Here is an 18,953-nt window from a genome sequence, read left to right on the forward strand (position 1 = left end):
TCCTTCCTTCCTTCCTACCTTCCGTCCTTCCTTCCTTCCTCCCTTCCTTCCCTCTCTCCCTCTTCCCTTCCTTCCTTCCTTCCTCCCTTCCTTCCTTCCTTCTTTCCTTCCTTCCTTCCTTTTTTCCTTCCTTTCTTCCTTCCTTCCTTCCTTGCTTGCTTCCTTCCTTCCTTCCTTCCTTCCTTTCCATCACCTCTCCCTCCCCTCTCCTCCCCTTCCTTCTCTTCCCTGCTCTTCCCCCTTCTCCCTTTTCCCTTCCCCCTTCCCTTCCCTCCCTCCCTTGCCCTGCCTTCTGCCCCCTCCCCTCTCCCCACTCCCCGTCCCCTTCCCTCCCTTGCCCTGCCCTTCCTCCTTTCTCCTCTCAGTATCTCTTTCTTTCTTCCTCTCTCTCATTCTCTTTTTCTCTTTTGAAATGAACATAATCATTATATTTGAAATTGTCTAGTACAGGGGAAACTAAATGGCACTGTGGATAGTGTGCTGGCCCTGGACTTAAGAAGACTCACCTTCCTGAGTTCAAATCTGGTCTTAGACATTTACTAGCTGCATGACCCTGGGCAAGCCACTTAATCCTGTTTGCCTCAGTTTCCTTATCTATAAAATGAGTTGGACGAGGAAATGACAAACCACTCCAATAGCCTTGCCAAGAAAACCCCAGATGGGGTCATGAAAAGTTAGACAAAACTGAAACAACTGAACTACAACAGTGTTAGTATATCCTATTGACTAATTGTTCTTTAGAGAAACAAAGCTCATTAACCACTGTTTGACATTTTAAATTAATCAGAACTCAAAGAAGGCTCCAAACTACTCAAAATATTTGCACAGAATAAATGCAAACCTATTTATCACTACTGGTGATAAACTAGAGGAGCTCTGCCTCTTCATTTCAATGTCCTTTCAATATCCTTCAATATCCATTTCAATATCCAATCACCTTCTGAGGTTGGAAGTGACACTACCTATACCACAAACTTTATTTCAAAATAGTCTGTGAGAGAGATGATCCTGCCAGCTTGGGCATGCCTTTACTTCTATTCTATTCTTGATCAATAGGATTTTCTGAAACATCGAGTATTTAAAAAAAATTAGTAGCAAACCTTATACAACTTGCCAATTTTGCCTTTTTTTTTAAGGCTTACTTTTCTTTTTAATGAGAAGCTATGTCTACAATATATTTCTTATGGTGCTGTCATTTTCCTTTAATGGAACTCAACTTGAAACATAGGAGTAAGACCCTGAGGAAAGTCACAACTTGCTTGAAGCAACATGGGCTCTCTTTCACTGTGCTCTTATCAAGTAAGCCTATCTTGTTTTTTTGGTTCTAGCTCCTCAAAATGCTAATTGATGTAGGCAATAAGCCTTCTTATCACATCCCACCTTTCTTTCCACATTTCTGATTGCTGCTCACTATTCCCTTTTAAATACTGCACACTGGTATCTTTTGACTAAGGTTTTCTGGATGCTTTAGTTCTTCATCTAAATTCTTGACTTTTCCTTAACACTGCTCAATTCTGTACAATTCAATTCCTGAATTTTGGCTTATTTTCCTACTTTTCTCCTTTTTCTGTTGCTTTAAAAAATTATTTTCTAATGGCAGTTAGGTGGCACAGTGAGTAGAGCACAGACCTTGGAGTTAGGAGGACCTGAATTCAAATCTGGCCTCAGACACTTGACACACTAACTAGCTGCGTGACCTTGGGCAAGTCACTTAACCCCAATTGCCCTGCCTTTCCTCCTCCAAAAAAAATTTTAAAAAATTATTTTCTAACAATTTAGAGTCATAAGAAATGAGAGTTAATTTTTACCTTGAAACAATCCAGCGACTGTGTTCTTGAAATCTGATTAGACAAGTCTTTTTTTTTTGGTACCATATTTGAGGTGAAGTTATAAAATTGTAAGGATTAGTTGAAATAGAAGTGAGTATCAACATCTGCCTTTGCTTTTTTCAGTGGAATAGATTACATTCCCATCTATTCAACATGCTAATTCAATCTATTTGATTAGGTAGGCAGATTCAGTCTTTGCATTCCTTTTATGTAGGCTGCATTGTGTTCTTATCCTTAAAAATTCAGTGAGTAGGCTGTAATACATTACAAAGGAAGGATTATACAGGTGGAGAGGTGGCTGACTGCATTCTACAGTGGAAGAAAAACTGGTTCTGAAGTCAAAGGAAGTGGTTTTCAGTCCCACCTTTGATATTAGTTGTAAGCCTTGAAATCTATTTTCCTAATCTGTAAAATGAATAAATTGGATTATATGGAAGCTAAGGTTCCTTCCAACTCTGAGTCAAGGATCCCATGAAAATAATTTCATCAGAGAAATGTTTACTTAGGAAAAAAAAAGATGAGTCAGTCACACGGCAAGAGCAAGAGATAATCTATTGGTAACTCACATGCCACTTGATAATCATACAGTGTAAAAAAGATCCCTAGCCCGTTGTGTTGAACTGATAGAATGATATGGATGAGAATGGCATGGGTTAGGAAGCATGAATGGATTGCAAGTTGTATTGTTGGAGGGAATGTGCACACCAATAAAATCACAGATTGTTTTAACAATCCAGCTTCAGCTCCTGTGGGGGCGTAAGATCCCCCCACAGCCAACACCCAGGAGGCTGCTGGGAAAGCACAGGTTCTTTTTATCTGCTTAAACAAGGAAAGCACGGTGAAGGGGTTGACCAGCTTACTTTAATCCAGCATTCAGTTAGCATACAGACAGTTAGTTAGTTCAGGGGAGCATATAGGCAAGCATCAAGAGACAGACCAGTTTCATTCACTTACTTAAGGGAAAAAAGCCAGCACCCTGAGGTTCAGAACATTCATTTAGTCCAGGGGAAAAGAACCAGCACCCTGAACCTCAAAACCAAAATACAAACAAATTACAAATATCAACAGACAGACCCAGTACAATTCATAGTTACCATCAGGGTCTGGCTTTAACAAGAGAGCATGGCCTCCTGGGTGTTGGCTGTGGGGGGATCTTACGCCCCCACAGGAGCTGCTGTGTTAAAACACAGATCCATTGGAATATTGAATAATAATAATATTAAACATTTATATAGCACCTATGTGGCAGGCATTGTGCTAAGTGTTTTATAATCATTATATCATTTGATCCTCATATATATACCATATGCATATGTTAGTACATATATGTATGTATATATACATTTATACATATTTGTATATGTATATGCATGTGTATGTGTGTATATAGACATAGGAATTAGTTATAAACATATATGGTATACCAATTTTTGGTGATATTTTTCAAGGAAGGACTTTCAGATAGAGTAATAGAGTAGATCGTTGTCCATATTTAAAGATACTATTTCTGCTGTCAGATGGCTTATGTTTCAAAATTGCTCTTGATAAAATTCCAAATAGATTGTGACTTCTAATGTGACATGTCCTAATCCCATATAGGATTTCATTAAGTCTTGTTTCTGACTATGGTTTTAAGTTTGATAGAATATTGCCACTAGGAAGGACCTCAGAGGTCATCTCATTCACCCTTCCCCTTGTCTCCTCATTTTCCAGAAGAGGAAACTGGAGGCCTGAGAGAAGACATGACATTCAAACTTGCACAGATAATTAAAAGTAGAATTGGGACTCATATTCGGGTTTCCTGACTTCTAGTCCAGGGTGTATTATAGCACTTAAATATGATCCTATCAACTTGAATGCTCCTACAATCTCAAGAAAGTATAACAAATATTCCTTTTTTTTGGAGAGCTAAGACATCTTTCTTTCTCTCCTTCTTTTCATCACTTTCTCCCTCTGTCACTTCCTCTCTCTGTTTATATCCATATCTCTCCATTTATATCCACCTATACACACACATACACACAGATGCATGCATGCACACACACATATACATATAATTGCTGCATTATATGCAATTATATAAACATAAAATAAATGATATATTTCTAAAGTATATATGTATATATTTGTATATGCATGTGTTATATGGATATACACACAACACACATGTGTACACATATACATATATGTGCATAATGTATATATGCCCAATGTATGTGTGCAATATACACACAAGCACACACACATGTACATTGCGTTCGCAGGTGTGCACATATGCATCTGTAAGCACGTGTATATGGGTATATTTTATATATTTATATTTATGTGTATACATGTATTTGTATATAGTTGCTTGTTTGTTTGTTTCTATATATCTCACTGTAGTATAGCAGGAAAAAAAAATCCTGAAATTGGAGTCAGGAGAACCCTGGATTTGAATTGTGCCTCTGACATGATCGCTTTTCTCTGTGGAACGTCCTTACCTCTTAAAGCCCAATTTGCCTCATTTGTAAAATGGGGATAATAATAGCATTTTTTGTCTTAGCTTACAGATATTTTTCTTCCTCTGGTTTTCTCAATTCCTGGCTAAGGGTCCCCAAATGTGTTTGTTTAAATTTCTTCCAAATGATTGTTTTCGTCCAGTGTCAGCGAATGTGAAACTGGGTATGAAAAGATGTCACCACAAAGATGTTGTGTTACAGTAACTCCACCTTCCAGTATCATTTGAAACTTTATAAAGGCCTCTTAATTCTTACATTTATTCTTTCAAGCTCAAATTATCATCAAATAAATCTCTATGAAAAGCCCTCCTTCTCTGTCTTTCAGTAATTTGTCAGTAATAGGGTGACTCTAATCCATAATTTGTAAAAGATGGAGTATAGTGTAAAGGAAAGAGCTCTGAACCTGGGTCTGAGTTTGAAGTGAGGTTGTGCTGTTTCCTACCTGTGTGACATTGGGGGGTGTCACACCATGTCTCAAAGACTCAGTTTCTTCATATATAAACTGAGTGAGTCAGACTAGATGATCACAAAGATTCTTTTTACTTCTAAATCTAGAACAGAAGTAATGGGCCCTTTAACCTTATTCTGATTCTCTGGTTAACTGGGTAACATTGAACAAGCTGCTAAACCATTTGGCCTCAATGTGGTATGGTAAAAAGAGCATGAAATTTGGAATCAGGAAAGCTAGGTTCAAATCCCTACTTCTGTCAGTGACTTGAATGACCTTCAGTAAGTCATTTAAAACTTTATTTTCCAAACAAATTATTTATTTAAATATTCTTTAAAAAGAGTTAGAGTTCTGAATTCTCTCTCTTCCTTCCACCCCTCCTCTGCCCATTAAAAGGCAACAAATGTGATATCAGTTATACATGTGAAATCATGCAAAACTTATTTCCATATTTGCCATATTGCAAAAAATCCCCCAGAAATGAAAATAAAATGAAAAAATTATGCTTCAATCTGCACTCAGAGCCCATCAGTTCTTTGTCTGGAAGTGGATAGCATTTTTCATCATGGATCCTTGGAATTGTCTTGGATCATTATGTTGATCAGAATAGTTAAGTCATTCATAGTTGATTGTCATAAAGAATTAATGTTACTGTGTACAATATTCTCTTGGGTATGTTCACTTCACTTTGCGTCAATTCATGTAAATCTTTCTAGGATTTCTTGAAACCATACAGTTCATCATCTCTAACAGCACAACAGTACTCATCACGATCATATATCAACTTGTTCAGCCATTCTCCAATTTTTTTTGACTGCCACAAAAGAGCTGCTATAAATATTTTTGTACAAATGGATCTTTTTCCTTTTTTTAAAAATTACTTTTCCATACAGACCTGGTAATAGTATTGCTGTGTCAAAGGGTAGACAGTTTTATAGCCCTTTGGGCATAGTTCCAAATTGCTTTCCAGAATGGTTGGATCAGTTCACAACTCCACCAAAAGTGCATTAATGTCCCAATCTTTCCACGTCTTTTCCAACATTTGTCATTTTTCTTTTTTGTCATATTAGCCAAAATGATAAGTGTGAGATAGTACCTCAGAGTTGTTTTAATTTGCATTTCTCTAATCAGTAGTGATTTAGAACTTTTTTCATATGACTATAGATAGCTTTAATTTCTTCATCTGAAAACTGCATTTCTATCTTTTGACCATTTATCAATTGGGGAATGACTTTTTTTTGCTATAAATTTGACTCAGTTCTTTATATATTTGAGAAATGAGGCCTTTTGCAAAAAAACTTGCTGTTAATTGTTTCCCCCAGTTTTCTGCTTTCCTTCTAAACTTAGCTACATTGGTTTTGTTTGTACAAAACCTTTATAACTTAAAAATTAAAATTATACATCTTACTTTCCATAATGCTCACTATCTCTTGTGTGGTCATAAATTGTTTGCTTATCCATAGATCTAACTGGTAAAAATTTTCACGCTCCCTTAGTTTGCTTATGATATCACTCTTTATACCTAAATCATGTGCCCATTTTGACCTTACCTTGGAGTACAGTGTAAGATGTTCATCTACACTTAGTTTTGCCAAACTGCTTTGCAGTTTTCCCAGCAATTTTTTAATATAGTGAATTCTTTTCCTAAAAGCTTGGGTTGTAGATTTATCAGACACTACATAACTATAGTCATTTATGATTATATATTGTTTACCTCATCTATTCCACTGATCCATCGCTCTATTTCTTAGTATCAGATTGCTTTAATGATTACTAATTTGTAAATTAGTTTGAGATCTGGTACTATTTTTTTCACTTTTTTCATTATTTTTATTCACTAATTTCCCTGATATTTTTGACATTTTGTTCTTCCAGATGAATTTTGTTATTCTTTTTTTTTTCTAGCTCTATAAAATAATGTTTTGATAGTTTGATTGGCATGGCACTGAAAAGGTAAATTAATTTAGGCATAATTGTTATTGTTATCACATTGGATCAACCTACCCATGAGCAATTAATATTTTTCCAGTTGTTTAGATCTGTCTTTGTGTTAAGTGTTTTGCAATTATGTTCATAAAATTCCTGAGTTTGTGTTAGCATGTAGACTCCCAAGGATTTTATATTTTCTGTAGCATTTTAAATATAATTTCTCTTTCTATCTCTTTTTTCTGGACTCTGTTGGTAACACACAGAAATACTGATGATTTATGTAAGTTTATTTTTATATCCTGCAACTTTGCTAAAGTTGTTAATTGTTTCAATTAGTTTTTTAGTTGATTCTTTAGGATTCTCTAAGTATATCATCATATTGTCTGCAAAGAGTGATAATTTTGTTTCCTCATTGCCTAGTCCAATTCCTTCCATTTTTACTGCTGTAGCTAGCATTTCTAGTATAATATTGAATAATAGTGGAGATAAGGGGTATTCTTGCATCATGAACCCTGATCTTATTGGGAAGGCTTCTAGCTTATCCTCATCACAGATAATGCTTGCTGATGGCTTTAGGTAGAAACTACTTATCATTTTAAGGAAACCTTCATTTCTTCCTTAACTTTCTAGTGCTTTTTTAATAGGAATGAGTATTATATTTTGTCAAAAGGTTTTTCTGCATCTATTGAGATAATAATATGATTTTTGATGTTTTTGTTATTGATGTAAATTATGCTTGTAGTTTTCCTAATATTGCACTGACCCTACATTCTTGGTATAAATGCCACCTCATTATAATGTATGAGCTTTGTCATAAATTTTTGTAATCTCCTTGCTATTATTTTTTTTAAAAATTTTGCATTGATATTCATCAGGTGAATTGGTCTATAGTCTTTTCTCCACCTCTACTTTTGCCTTTCTTGGTTTAGATATCAGTACCACATTTGTCTCATAAAAGGGATTTAGCAGGACTCTTTCTTTACTTATTTTTTTGTGTGTCTCTTTTATGTGAGATATTTTCCCCCATTTTCTTCTCCCTTTACCCTTCTCCCAGTATATTCCTCTTTTTCCACCTCTTTTTTTTTTTCAGATCATCCAAGCATAGCCAACTCATACACCTTTTCCTTCTTCCTTTTTGATCATGGCTTTCAGGTAGTCCCAAAATTCTTAAATTGTCTCTCCTTGATCTATTTTCTTGGTTAGTTGTTTTTCCAATAAGATATTTCACATTTTCTTCTATCTTTTTTTTTTCCTTTCTTTTGGCTGTATTTGATTGTTTCTTGATGTCTCGTGGAGTTAATAACTTCCACTTGCCCAATTCTAATTTTTAAGGAATTATCTTATTCAGTAAGCTTTTGTTCCTCTTTGGTCAATTCTGCTTTTTAAGGAGTTCCTTTCAGTGAATTTTAGTCTCTTTTACCATTTGGCCAATTCTGTTTTTTAAGTTGTTATTTTCTTTAGTATTTTTTTTGGTTCCTCTTTTTACCAATTTGTTGTATTCATAGTTTTCTTGCATCACTCTCATTAATTTTTCCAATTTTTCTTCTACTCGTGTTATTTGATTTTTACAATCTTTTTGAGCTCTTCCAGGAATTCTTGTTGGACTTGTGTCCAGTTCACAGTTTTTTGAGGCTTTGATTGTAGCTATTATGACATTGATGTCTTCTTCCGATTTTGTCTTGCTCTTCCCTGTCACCATAGTACCTTTTTATGGTCAGGTTCTTTTTTTACTCATTCTTCTAGCCTATTTCTTGACTTTTAAGTATTTTAAAGTAGGACTCTGTTCTTGTGGCAGAGGAGGCACTGCTGATGTTTTCACAGTTAGTTCTGGGACTTTTAAGTTTTTAGTGCTTCCAAGGTAGTATGATCGAAGGAGAGTTATGGTCATTGCTCTCCTGACCTGTGCTCTGATTTTACCTAGGAAGGGACCTTGTTCTCCTGCAGCCACAAGTGCTGGTATTCCTCTCGGCCCTCAAACTTTGACCAGTTCCCCTGCTCTCCTGTAGCCAGAAGCACTAGTATTCCTTTCTGTCTTAGAACTTTGACCAGGAACCTTGCTTCCCCTCTGCAGCAAGTGCTAGCATTCCTTTCTGCCCTGGAATATTGTATAGGCAATGCAACAGGGTCCTGTACCCAGTGCCAGCAAAAAGTCCAACCCAACAATCTTTTTTTTTTTCTGAGGTGGGAAGGCGGGGCAATTAAGGTTAAGTGACTTGCCCAAGGTCACACAGCTAGTAAAGGTGTCAAGTGTCTGAGGCCAGATTTGAACTCAGGTCCTCCTGACTCCAGGGCCAATGCTCTACTCACTGCGTCACCTACCTGCCCCAACAATCTTTTTCTGATTAGTTGTCCAACTCCCTACTGTCTCTGGGCTGAGAATTCCTGAAGCTGCTGCTGCTGGTCCAGTTGCTGCAAAGGCCCAATGCTGGTGCTGCTGCAACCTGTGCTTTGCTCCCAGTTGAGCCCAACCCTGATGTTACAGACTTCTGCTGACATCCTAAGTTTTTTGGGAATGGAAAAAGTCTCACCTTGACCTTTTGTTGACTCTGCCACTCCAGAATTTGATTCAAGATGGTTTTTTAGTTGGTTAGAGGGGAATGTTGGGAAAGTTCTGCTAAGTTGTTTCTTGTACTCTGTCACCTTCTTCAGTAAGTCATTTAATTTTCTCAAGATTTAATTTTCTCATTTATAAAATGAGAAGTTTGGACTAGACAGTTTCTGGGGTCTAGATGATGATCCTACGCATAATTGTTTTAAAGCCATCATGGTAACTTTTATAATAGATCTCTGGAATCTAACTTCTTATTATCTCTTGGTTGTTGTCTTTTTTGTTGTTTAATTATTTCAGTCATGTGACCCCATTTGGAGTTTTCTTGGCAAAGATCCTGGAGTGATTTGTTATTCCTTCTCCAGCTCATTTTACAGATAATCTTACTGTATCCCCTCAGTCAAGTGGCTTGCCTTTGGTACTGCTGCCATGCTCTTCTGTTCAGGGGCAACATCTTTGTCTTGCCTCTCATATGTGATATAATAGAAAGAATGCTAGATTTGTAGTTAGAGATTATGGGTTTAAATCCTGATCCTTAAATCAATGAGAACAAGTCGCTTCATCTCATTAGGCCTCAGTTTCCTCATATCGTGAACAAGGAGGTCGGAGTCCACAATCTTCAAAAAAAAAAAAGCCCCTGCAGCTCCAGATGTATGAACTTTTGTTTTTTCCTTCAGAGTGCTGTTACTGCTGTTGCTACCTCTTGAAGTCTCCCTTCACTTTGATATCCCATCTCTTGGAACCTTGGGAACCATTTATAGGTGAGCATTTATACCATCTTGCCCAATCTCATATGTAACACACCACTTTCTGTTCCTCTCTATGCCTTTGGAATGCTGGTTCTTAGAGAAATGAAAATGAAACAAACAACAAATCACCTAATATTCTTGGGAAAGGATATGTCAATTATTTCCTCTATAGCTCCAATTTCCATTCCCTCTTCATTCCCTGTCCCAAACACTCTTCCTTGACCACCAATTCCCTGCAGGTATTGTTTTCTATAAGAATGTGATTTGAGCAGGGACCATCTTTCTTGTTTGTATTTGTGCCTCTAGAGTTTAGCTCAGTGTTTGACCTGCACTTCACACTTAATAAATGCTTTTTAGGCATCCATTGTTCCTTTCTTGATCTATGCTTTCCTTGAAGCTTCTTGATGTGCTCAGAAGCTTCTTTGTTCTGCCCAGCTTGGTCTGTCTGTCTGACCCTCTCTCTTTTGCCAGTAGCATGGCAAATCTCTCCAAACCAATGTAGACTCTTGTGATATTAAGTAAGGTGGGACTTTTTTTTACTGTTTTCTCGTTTAGAATGCTAAAGTAATCAGGTGCCTTTGATTAAATCTTGCTAGGTGCTAAGCTCCAGGCCCATACCCTTTTGCTGATTAGGTTTGAAGCCTTTGGGCCCTATAAAGGGCACATAAACTCAGAGGTTAGCATTTTGTTGGGGGCTCTCACTCACTGGAACTGTGTCCTGTGATTTGACCAGACCAGACTCTGGGTAGCCATGGTTAAGAACCCCCTCCCCTTCACTCCCAAAGTTTGAAAAAATCCAGATGTTGGTGCTTCTCTGGTAACTATGTATTGCTATAGATAGACTAGTTTGTGTTATTTGCTCTGTTTATAGAATGTATGTTTGTAATTTCTGTTTGTATTCTCTCTGAAGTTCAGAGTGCTGGCTTTTCCCCCTGAACTAAGTTAATGATATCTGTATGTTTGATTAAAGTGAGATTGTTAACCCCTTAAAGTTGCTTTCCTTAGAAAAGCAGATCAAAGAACCTGTGCTGGCAGCTCTTGTTGCTGGTCTTGTTGGGTCTTACAATGCAGCAGCAGCTGCTAGCCCAATTGTGACAACTCTCTGACCCAGAAGCCCAATGTCTTTTCCATCAAAATGCACCCTTACTCTTATTTAGTCCTGCAGATGGGAGACAGTACTAATCCTATTAGTGCATATCTAGCACAGCATTATGTTTTACTACTTTTATTTTCATAAAAACTTACTAGACCAATTTACATTATACAGAAAGATAAGGATTATGAGAGACCGAGCTAAGGAGGAAGAGGTAAGGAGGCATGGAGAAAATGTGCAGAAAATGGGAATAGAGTGGGAGTTCAGGTCAACTAGAACTTGAAGTTTGTGAAGGGGAATAGCAGGAGATAAGACTGGAAATGCAGTCATTTTTTACCTGCCTGCCCTACTTCCAGATTTCTCTGATTTTTTGTTTCAACAATCCAGCTAGCAGCTGTTGTGGGGGTGAAAAACCAACACAAGCCCAACAACAAGAATGCTGCCAGCATAGGTTCTTTTGATCTGCTTTACTAAGGAAAGCAACATTAAGGGGTTGACAAGCTTATTTTAATACAGCATACAAATACCATTCACTTAGTTCAGGGGAAAAAGCCAGCACCCTGAAATTTGGAGCAAATACAAACAGATTACAAACAGACCAAATACAATTCATAGTTACCAAGAAAACCAAGTCTGGACATCCGGGCAAGCTGGAGGGCTCTTTACTACAGCTGACCAGGGTCTCCACATCATCGAGCCACCAAGAGTGAGAGCCCCAAGCAAATAGCTCTATCTTCTCTTCTTATACCATTTCAAATGTCATCAAACATCATCTGAATGACCAGAACTTAGGCTGCTATGATTGGCTCTGGAGTTAGTACCTCCTCTTAGGACCTTGGGAGCTTCACGCCCACATTGGCTTAACACCTAGTAATTAGGGGTTTGGGGCAAACTTAGGAGCAAAGATCTAATCAGGCCTCCCTTAGTTAGCCCCACCTTGGGCCCCACCTTAGTTACCAATCCACACCCACATGGGTTTAGCACCTAATAGGGGTTTGGGCCTGGGGCTTAGCACCTACTAATACTCAATGAAATACACTGAATTAATCAAAGGAAACAAAAACCAAACTCTTCAAGGATCCCCAATACATTTTTCCACCATGCTCTAGGATCCTCATCATTGGGAAAACATCATCCTACAAGATCCCATCAGCCTTGGGACTCTACCATATCACCATCCTAGGTCCCTCTGATTGGAGGGTGGAGCTGTGAATTCTAAAACCTCCATTTAAGGAAGGAACTCAGCTCAGACCATTTCCTCATTTCTCACCTGGCTATACTACTTTGGCGACTTCTCTGACTTTTCTACCATGTCTCCCATTTCAGGTGCCTTCCATGGTTGCTCTCCCCCTTCCCTCTTTCAACTCTTTTTTTTTGTGATGTCTTCCCCCATTAGATTATAACCTCCTTGAGGACAAGGGCAACTTTCTTTTTTCATACTTATACCCCCAGTACTTAGCACAGTGGCTGGCACATAGTAGGTACTTAATAAATGTTTATTTACTGACTGACTAACAGGAGCCAGACTGTGGAGGGCCTTCAATGTTGTACTGAAGAATTAGTAGTTTTATCCTCAAGGCAACAGGGAACCACCAAGGTATTTTTTTTTTTGTTAAGCAAAGAAGTGAAATGATCATAGCTGTACATTTAACAGCAGTAATTTTTTTTTATCTGTGTGAAAGATAATGGAAAGGGGAGAAACTAGAAGCAGAGATACCAATTTGGAAATGTTAGAGTAGTCCAGATGAGAGGGGATGGAACCTGTGTGAAGGGAGAGATTTATAGATGGAGAGTATAGATACAAGAGACGTTGTACAGGCAGAATAAATGTGGACTAAGTTCAACAAAATATTGTACCAGTGAACTCTGCGGTGAGACCATCGAGGACTAATGGTACTCACAGAATGATGTACACAGCAGAAATTCTCTGACCAATGAAGACAGCAGCATTGCCAGACATTACCAGAAGATATCACCAGAAGGGATTCAATAACTACAGCATTTCTAGGGAATGCTAGGACAAGGAAAAGATTTATAGCATTCTTACTAGAATGGGCAAATATCAGAATTAGATCACTCATCAAAATATTTTGAACAGAATTTGTAGAAAGTGTGGACATTTTGTTCGAGAAATAAGGAGTCCATTGATTGCATTCACTTCTCCATCAGAACAGAAAGAGCCTTTTCCCCTTTCTCCCTGCATGTTCTGAATTCTAAGCTGGGCAGTCTCTCCAAGGGCCACAATTAATCATCTGACAAAAAGAAGGCAGGAGGTATGGTTGTGAAATGAACAAACTACCTTAGTAGAAGAACTGCGGCAAGGAAGTTAGAGGAAACACATAATTATAGCCACTTGAGAGGCCTGCCCTGTGGGCCCTAATTTCAATTTACCCACAGCTCTCCCCTTCCACTGGATGGGAAACAGCAGGAAAACACTGTAACTGAAGCTAGGTGATCATAGACATTTTAAGCACTTACTGGCTGGCCCTATAATTCAGATACCATTACTGCCTTGTGATAACAGAGGCCATAGCTAGAAGAAACACAATATTATTTGTGTTATAAACATTTTTGGGAGTAGTTATTATGTTTTCACCTAGTTCTGACACATATTGAGAAGGAAGGTTAGTAAAACTGAGTTTGACAGATTTTTTTTTTCTGCTCCATTTTTATCTATTTATCTATCTATGCTTGTCTGTCTATCCTTGTTGTTCAGTCATTTCAGTCATGTCTGGCCCATTGTGACTCCATTTGGGGTTTTCTTGGCAAAGATGCTGGAGTGACTTACCCTTCCTTTTCTAGCTCATTTTACAGATAAGGAAATGGAGGCAAACAGAGTTAAGTGACTAGCCCAGGGTCATATAGCTAGTAAGTACCAGAGGCCAGATTTGAACTCAGGGAGATGAATCTTCTGGACTCCAGGCTAGGCACTCTATTCACTGTGCCAACTAGCTGCTGTCTGTCTTTCTATCTATTTATTTTTTTGGTCAGAAAAAGTGAACACTTGGAATAGAGTAGAATTTAGAGCAGGAAAGAACTTTGGAGATTATCTGGTAAATAATAACCCTCTATTTTTACAGATAAGGAAAAAAAAAAGATCTCTAGCGAGGTTCAATCCCATGTCTTCTCTAGTATTCTTGCTCGTTTATTTCCACTGCTCTTCAAACAGATCAAAACTCCAAGTATTTCTGATTTTTCACTGCTTTATTCTTTTTCTTTTTCCTTTAATGAATAAATATTAGTATAAATTGAATGTATATTTTGGAACAAATATCACTTTTGCACATCAAATAAGATGGCTAATAAAATATGAATTTTGTTTTTTCTTCTTTATTATTTTAGTTTTTTCTTTTTTTCTCAAGCTCTGCTAAGGTGAATGTCACTATCTCTTAAACTGAGCATGTGTCACCACTTTCTAGATGAAGTGAAATTTCCTGACTAGAGTCCTGGTTCTGCCACTTAGTAACTGTATGTGTCTCTTTAAACTTTAGCATTTCTAAAATGACAGAGTTGGATTAGATCCTCTCCAAAGTCTCTTTCAGCTGTATCATCCTATGATGAAGCAATATCAAGCAATTCATCTAATTGCTTATAGAAACTGCGTGGCAAAGGAACAAAAGAATTGTAGTACTTATGTTACACTTTTCTATTATGAGCTTTTGTTGGTTTTGCTTCCTTGGAATGTTAGGTCAACCATGTCCAAAAGAACTCCCCTTAAAGCAGAAAATTCTCAATTATAAACATTGGGCAGACAAGAACAACTACATCTAAAGGATATGAGCAATTCCCTTTCATCTCTCATGTTTACCTGTTGTACGGCTCTCTCTCTCTGTCTCTCTTTCTGTCTCTCTCTCTTTCTGTCTCTGTCTGTCTCTCTCTCTGTCTGTTTCTGTTTCTCTTTTTCTCTGTCTCTGTCTCTGTCTATCTGTCTGTCTGTCTGTCTCTGTCTCTGTCTCTGTCTGTCTCTCTCTCTTTCTGTCTCTCTCTCTCTCTTTCTGTCTCTGTCTGTCTCTCTCTCTCTGTCTGTCTCTGTCTCTCTGTCTCTCTTTGTCTGTCTCTCTCTGTCTCTGTCTATCTGTCTGTCTCCGTCTCTGTCTGTCTGTCTGTCTCTCTCTGTCTCTCTCTCTCTCTGTCTGTCTGTCTGTCTCTCTCTTTCTCTCTGTCTCTGTCTCTCTCTCTCTCTGTCTGTCTGTCTCTCTCTCTTTCTGTCTCTCTCTCTCTCTGTCTGTCTCTGTCTCTCTTTCTCTGTCTCTCTCTGTCTCTGTCTCTGTCTATCTGTCTGTCTCTGTCTCCGTCTCTGTCTGTCTGTCTGTCTCTCTCTGTCTCTCTCTCTGTCTGTCTGTCTGTCTCTCTCTTTCTCTCTGTCTCTATTTTCTCTGTATCTTAAATTATACTTAGACAAGAAAATCCTCCATGTTAACCTTTACAGAGACAGGCAATGCCCCCAAGTCAAGAAGCTTCTACTTCTATGCATTTGCTGCCAATTTGTTCTCATTCTCAGAAGGCAATGGTGTCTACGGACAGAGAAATAAATATTTCTTTTTGTTTCTTCATTTAGTTTATGCCAGTGCCATATTGATCCTGGCTATTCTGCTATGAGAGATGCATGTAAAAGTGGTATAGATAAACATTAAAGGCATATTTAGTTCCCCAAAGTGAGGAAGCTCAGAAAAGAAACAGGTTTATTATTTTTGGATCAGTTGGAAGGTATATGGAAAGCTGACAATCACGGTGACCTATACGCAAGACCGAAAACTTACCACATAAACTTCAGCAAATTTGAGCTACTTTTCTTTTCCATTTGAATTTCTGCAGTGTAGACTACTTTTCGAAACTATATAACCTGTCTCTCTGACTGAGAAATGCTGAAATTCTCCTTAGTTGTCTCAGGGTTAAGTATTCTATTCATTTGAAGTGTAATTGTTTTAAAGAAAAAATAACAGAATGTCATGGCCTAAGATCCTACAGGAGAGGTTATCCCAAGACTGATAGTTGTATTCCAAAAATGAAATTCTGAAGAAGCAAATAGATGATGTGATTGCATAAGGCACTCACTAACTAACTCAGATTTCAGAAAGGTCTGTCTCTATACCTTTTCCTATGTAGAGAAGATAGAAATGAGATAAGTTAATTGTAGATGAATGCAACAGAGTGACAGTGAGAGGAAGAAAAAGAGGGAGAGGAAAAGGGAGAGAAAGAAGGCAGGGTTGGAGGGGGGAAGGAAGGAGAGAAAGAGAGGGAGAAGCGGAAGAGAGAGAGAAGGAAAGAAGGAGAGAGAGAAGGAAAGAAGGAGAGAGGAGAGAAGGAAGGGGAGGAAAGGAGGGAAAGAGGAAGGTAGTGGGGGTAAAGAAGGAGAGGGGAGGAAATAGGAAGAGAGAGGGAAAAGAGAGGGAGAGGAGTTGGGGGGAAAGGAGGAGAGGAGAGGAAAGGAGGAAAGAAAAGGGGGGAGAGAAGAAGAGGAGGAGGTAGGGTAAAAAAAGAGGAGGGAAAAATAAGGAGGAGGAGGGGGAGAAGGGGAAGCATATGATGGTTAGAAGGCTTCCACCAACAGAAGACAAGCCAGAGAGATAAGATATATGACCTGGGAGCCCATAAATCCAGAGACTAGGCTGCCGCTAGCCATCCAGATACTGATCACACAGGTTGTTGCCTTCTAAGTAGTGAAAGGGATGCTGAATATCCGGTAGCCTCTCAGGCATTGTACTCAAGAGTAGAGGACTTGATCAGTTCAATAGAGGCAAACTAGAAAGAGGAGAGAGATTACATAGTGTCCAGCAGGATAAGTTTGCTCTACATTCTTCCCTCTGCTTCTTGTATAGCCAGAGGTCATATGTAAGAGTTATACAAATATTGCCCTCCTGTTCTGAGCACTTCCAGAAGATACAATATAGCTGTTAGATCAATTCCTCTATGAGCGTACTACCCCTGCAGGCTTGGAGACAAAATTGTACCTTTCTAGCTTCATTAGATTTGTTTTTAGACACAGGCCAGTTTTGTATTAAAAGAGTCCTGCCTTGTCATTTATGGAAAATCACCCTTCAGTTTCAGTTGCTGGAATGTTTAGCTCATTGCCTACCCCTTCCCTGAGAATTATTGTTTAGCTGGAATTGGTTGGGGTAGGGGAGGATAGATAGTTTCCCTTTATCCTTCAGAAGCTAGAAGGCAAACAAGATCTAAACCCCTAATAACACTATCACTATTTTAAAAATGCATTAGGAAGTAGATTTCTAACTGCAAAAGGTGGATCTGGGAGGGTTGTGAAGACAGACGTTACCTAATTCCTAATTTTGCCTGGAGCCAGTCCTATGGACATCAGAGATGTGACACTCATTTGTACCCCCATGCCTAGAAGTTAACGCTTGAGACTCTTCTGTGGCAAAATCCTAAAATGGTGTTTGAGGGATATTACTGAGTAAAGATGAAAAAGGAAGTTAATTACTCAGAGGAGTTGTGTTATTCTTGCTGTTAAATTGTCAATGGGCTATTTAAATGACTTGTATCTTTGTGGGATCCCACAGTCTAAAACTCCGTTCCAACGTCTCTTCCCTTTCCTACTTCCTTTTACAACGCTGTGCCCGTATTTCATTCATGTGTGGAGTTGAATTCATTACAATTTCTACCCAGAGAGCAGTGAACATCATTGTGCAGTCCTGGAGATGACGCCTTGCATTTAAGTTGGCCCCTGGAGCTTTGCAAATTTAGCTATTCACCCTCCTGGAAAGTGTGACTATATTAATATCCATGCCCTTGGGAAAAGGGTTATTGCAAAGAAGTAAGAGTCATTTTTACTGCTCTCTCCCCTTTACATGGAGGCTCTAGGGGTTACACAGACCTTTTGTTTGTTTACTTTCTTTGAGCAGTTCTTTTCTGTAAGCTAAAAAAAAGGAGTTTTGAAATTACCCAAAATTGGATTACTGGCTACTTTGATGATTTTTCTTTTAAGCAAAAAATAAAATTAAAAAAAATATTGTTTGCCTATCTGTTTGTTCCATGAACCATAGGTTGAAGTTAAAGATTTTTTTCTACACAGTGTTGCTTTGTTATTATTAATATCCATAGTTTTGAGGGTTGTTAATGTTCCTTATATTTAGTTTCACATAGTCCTTGAAGCCTTTTTTGATGCTCCTCATCCACGATGATCTATTGTCCTGCTATGGGCTCAGTGCTGTGCTAATCACTCTGGGAGATACAGAGACACACAAGCTAAGTCCTGAACCTCAAGGCATTTACAATCTAGCTGGGAAAACAAGGCACATGAACTCGAAAAAGCTAAGGAGCAGTGCAACATAATGAATTCCAAATGAATAGCGAAGTGATGAATGAATACAGACAATATGGGTTATAGAGATTAGACACGCTATGCACTGGAATAGAAAGGGAAGGCTGAATAGAGGAGGTGGTATTTCAGCTGAGGAAATGGGTTGAATAGTGTGGTGGCATTAAATTTAGAGTCAGAGAATCTGAGTTCAAATCCTGATTCTTCTGCTTTGCTAGATGTGTAACCTAGGGTGGGCAGCTAGGTGGCACAGTGCATAGAGGGCTGGGCTTGAAGTCAGAAAGACATCTTCCTGAGTTCAAATGTAGTCTCAGATACTTACTAGCTTGGGCAAGACATTTAATTCTGTTTCCTTCAGTTGCCTGAACTGTAAAATGAGATGGAGAAGGAAATGGCACACCATTCCAATATCTTTGCAAAAAATAAAAATAAAAACTGAAAACAAAAACCCAAATGAGTTCCTGAAGAGTCAGATTTGACTGAAACCATTGGACAACAACAATGATCGTGGGTAAGCCACTCTTTGTCCTCCAAATTACTCATGTATAAAATGAAAAAGATCGCATTAAATGATTACCAA

This window comes from Trichosurus vulpecula, chromosome 2 (assembly GCF_011100635.1).
Source record: "Trichosurus vulpecula isolate mTriVul1 chromosome 2, mTriVul1.pri, whole genome shotgun sequence".
NCBI lineage: Eukaryota > Metazoa > Chordata > Mammalia > Diprotodontia > Phalangeridae > Trichosurus > Trichosurus vulpecula.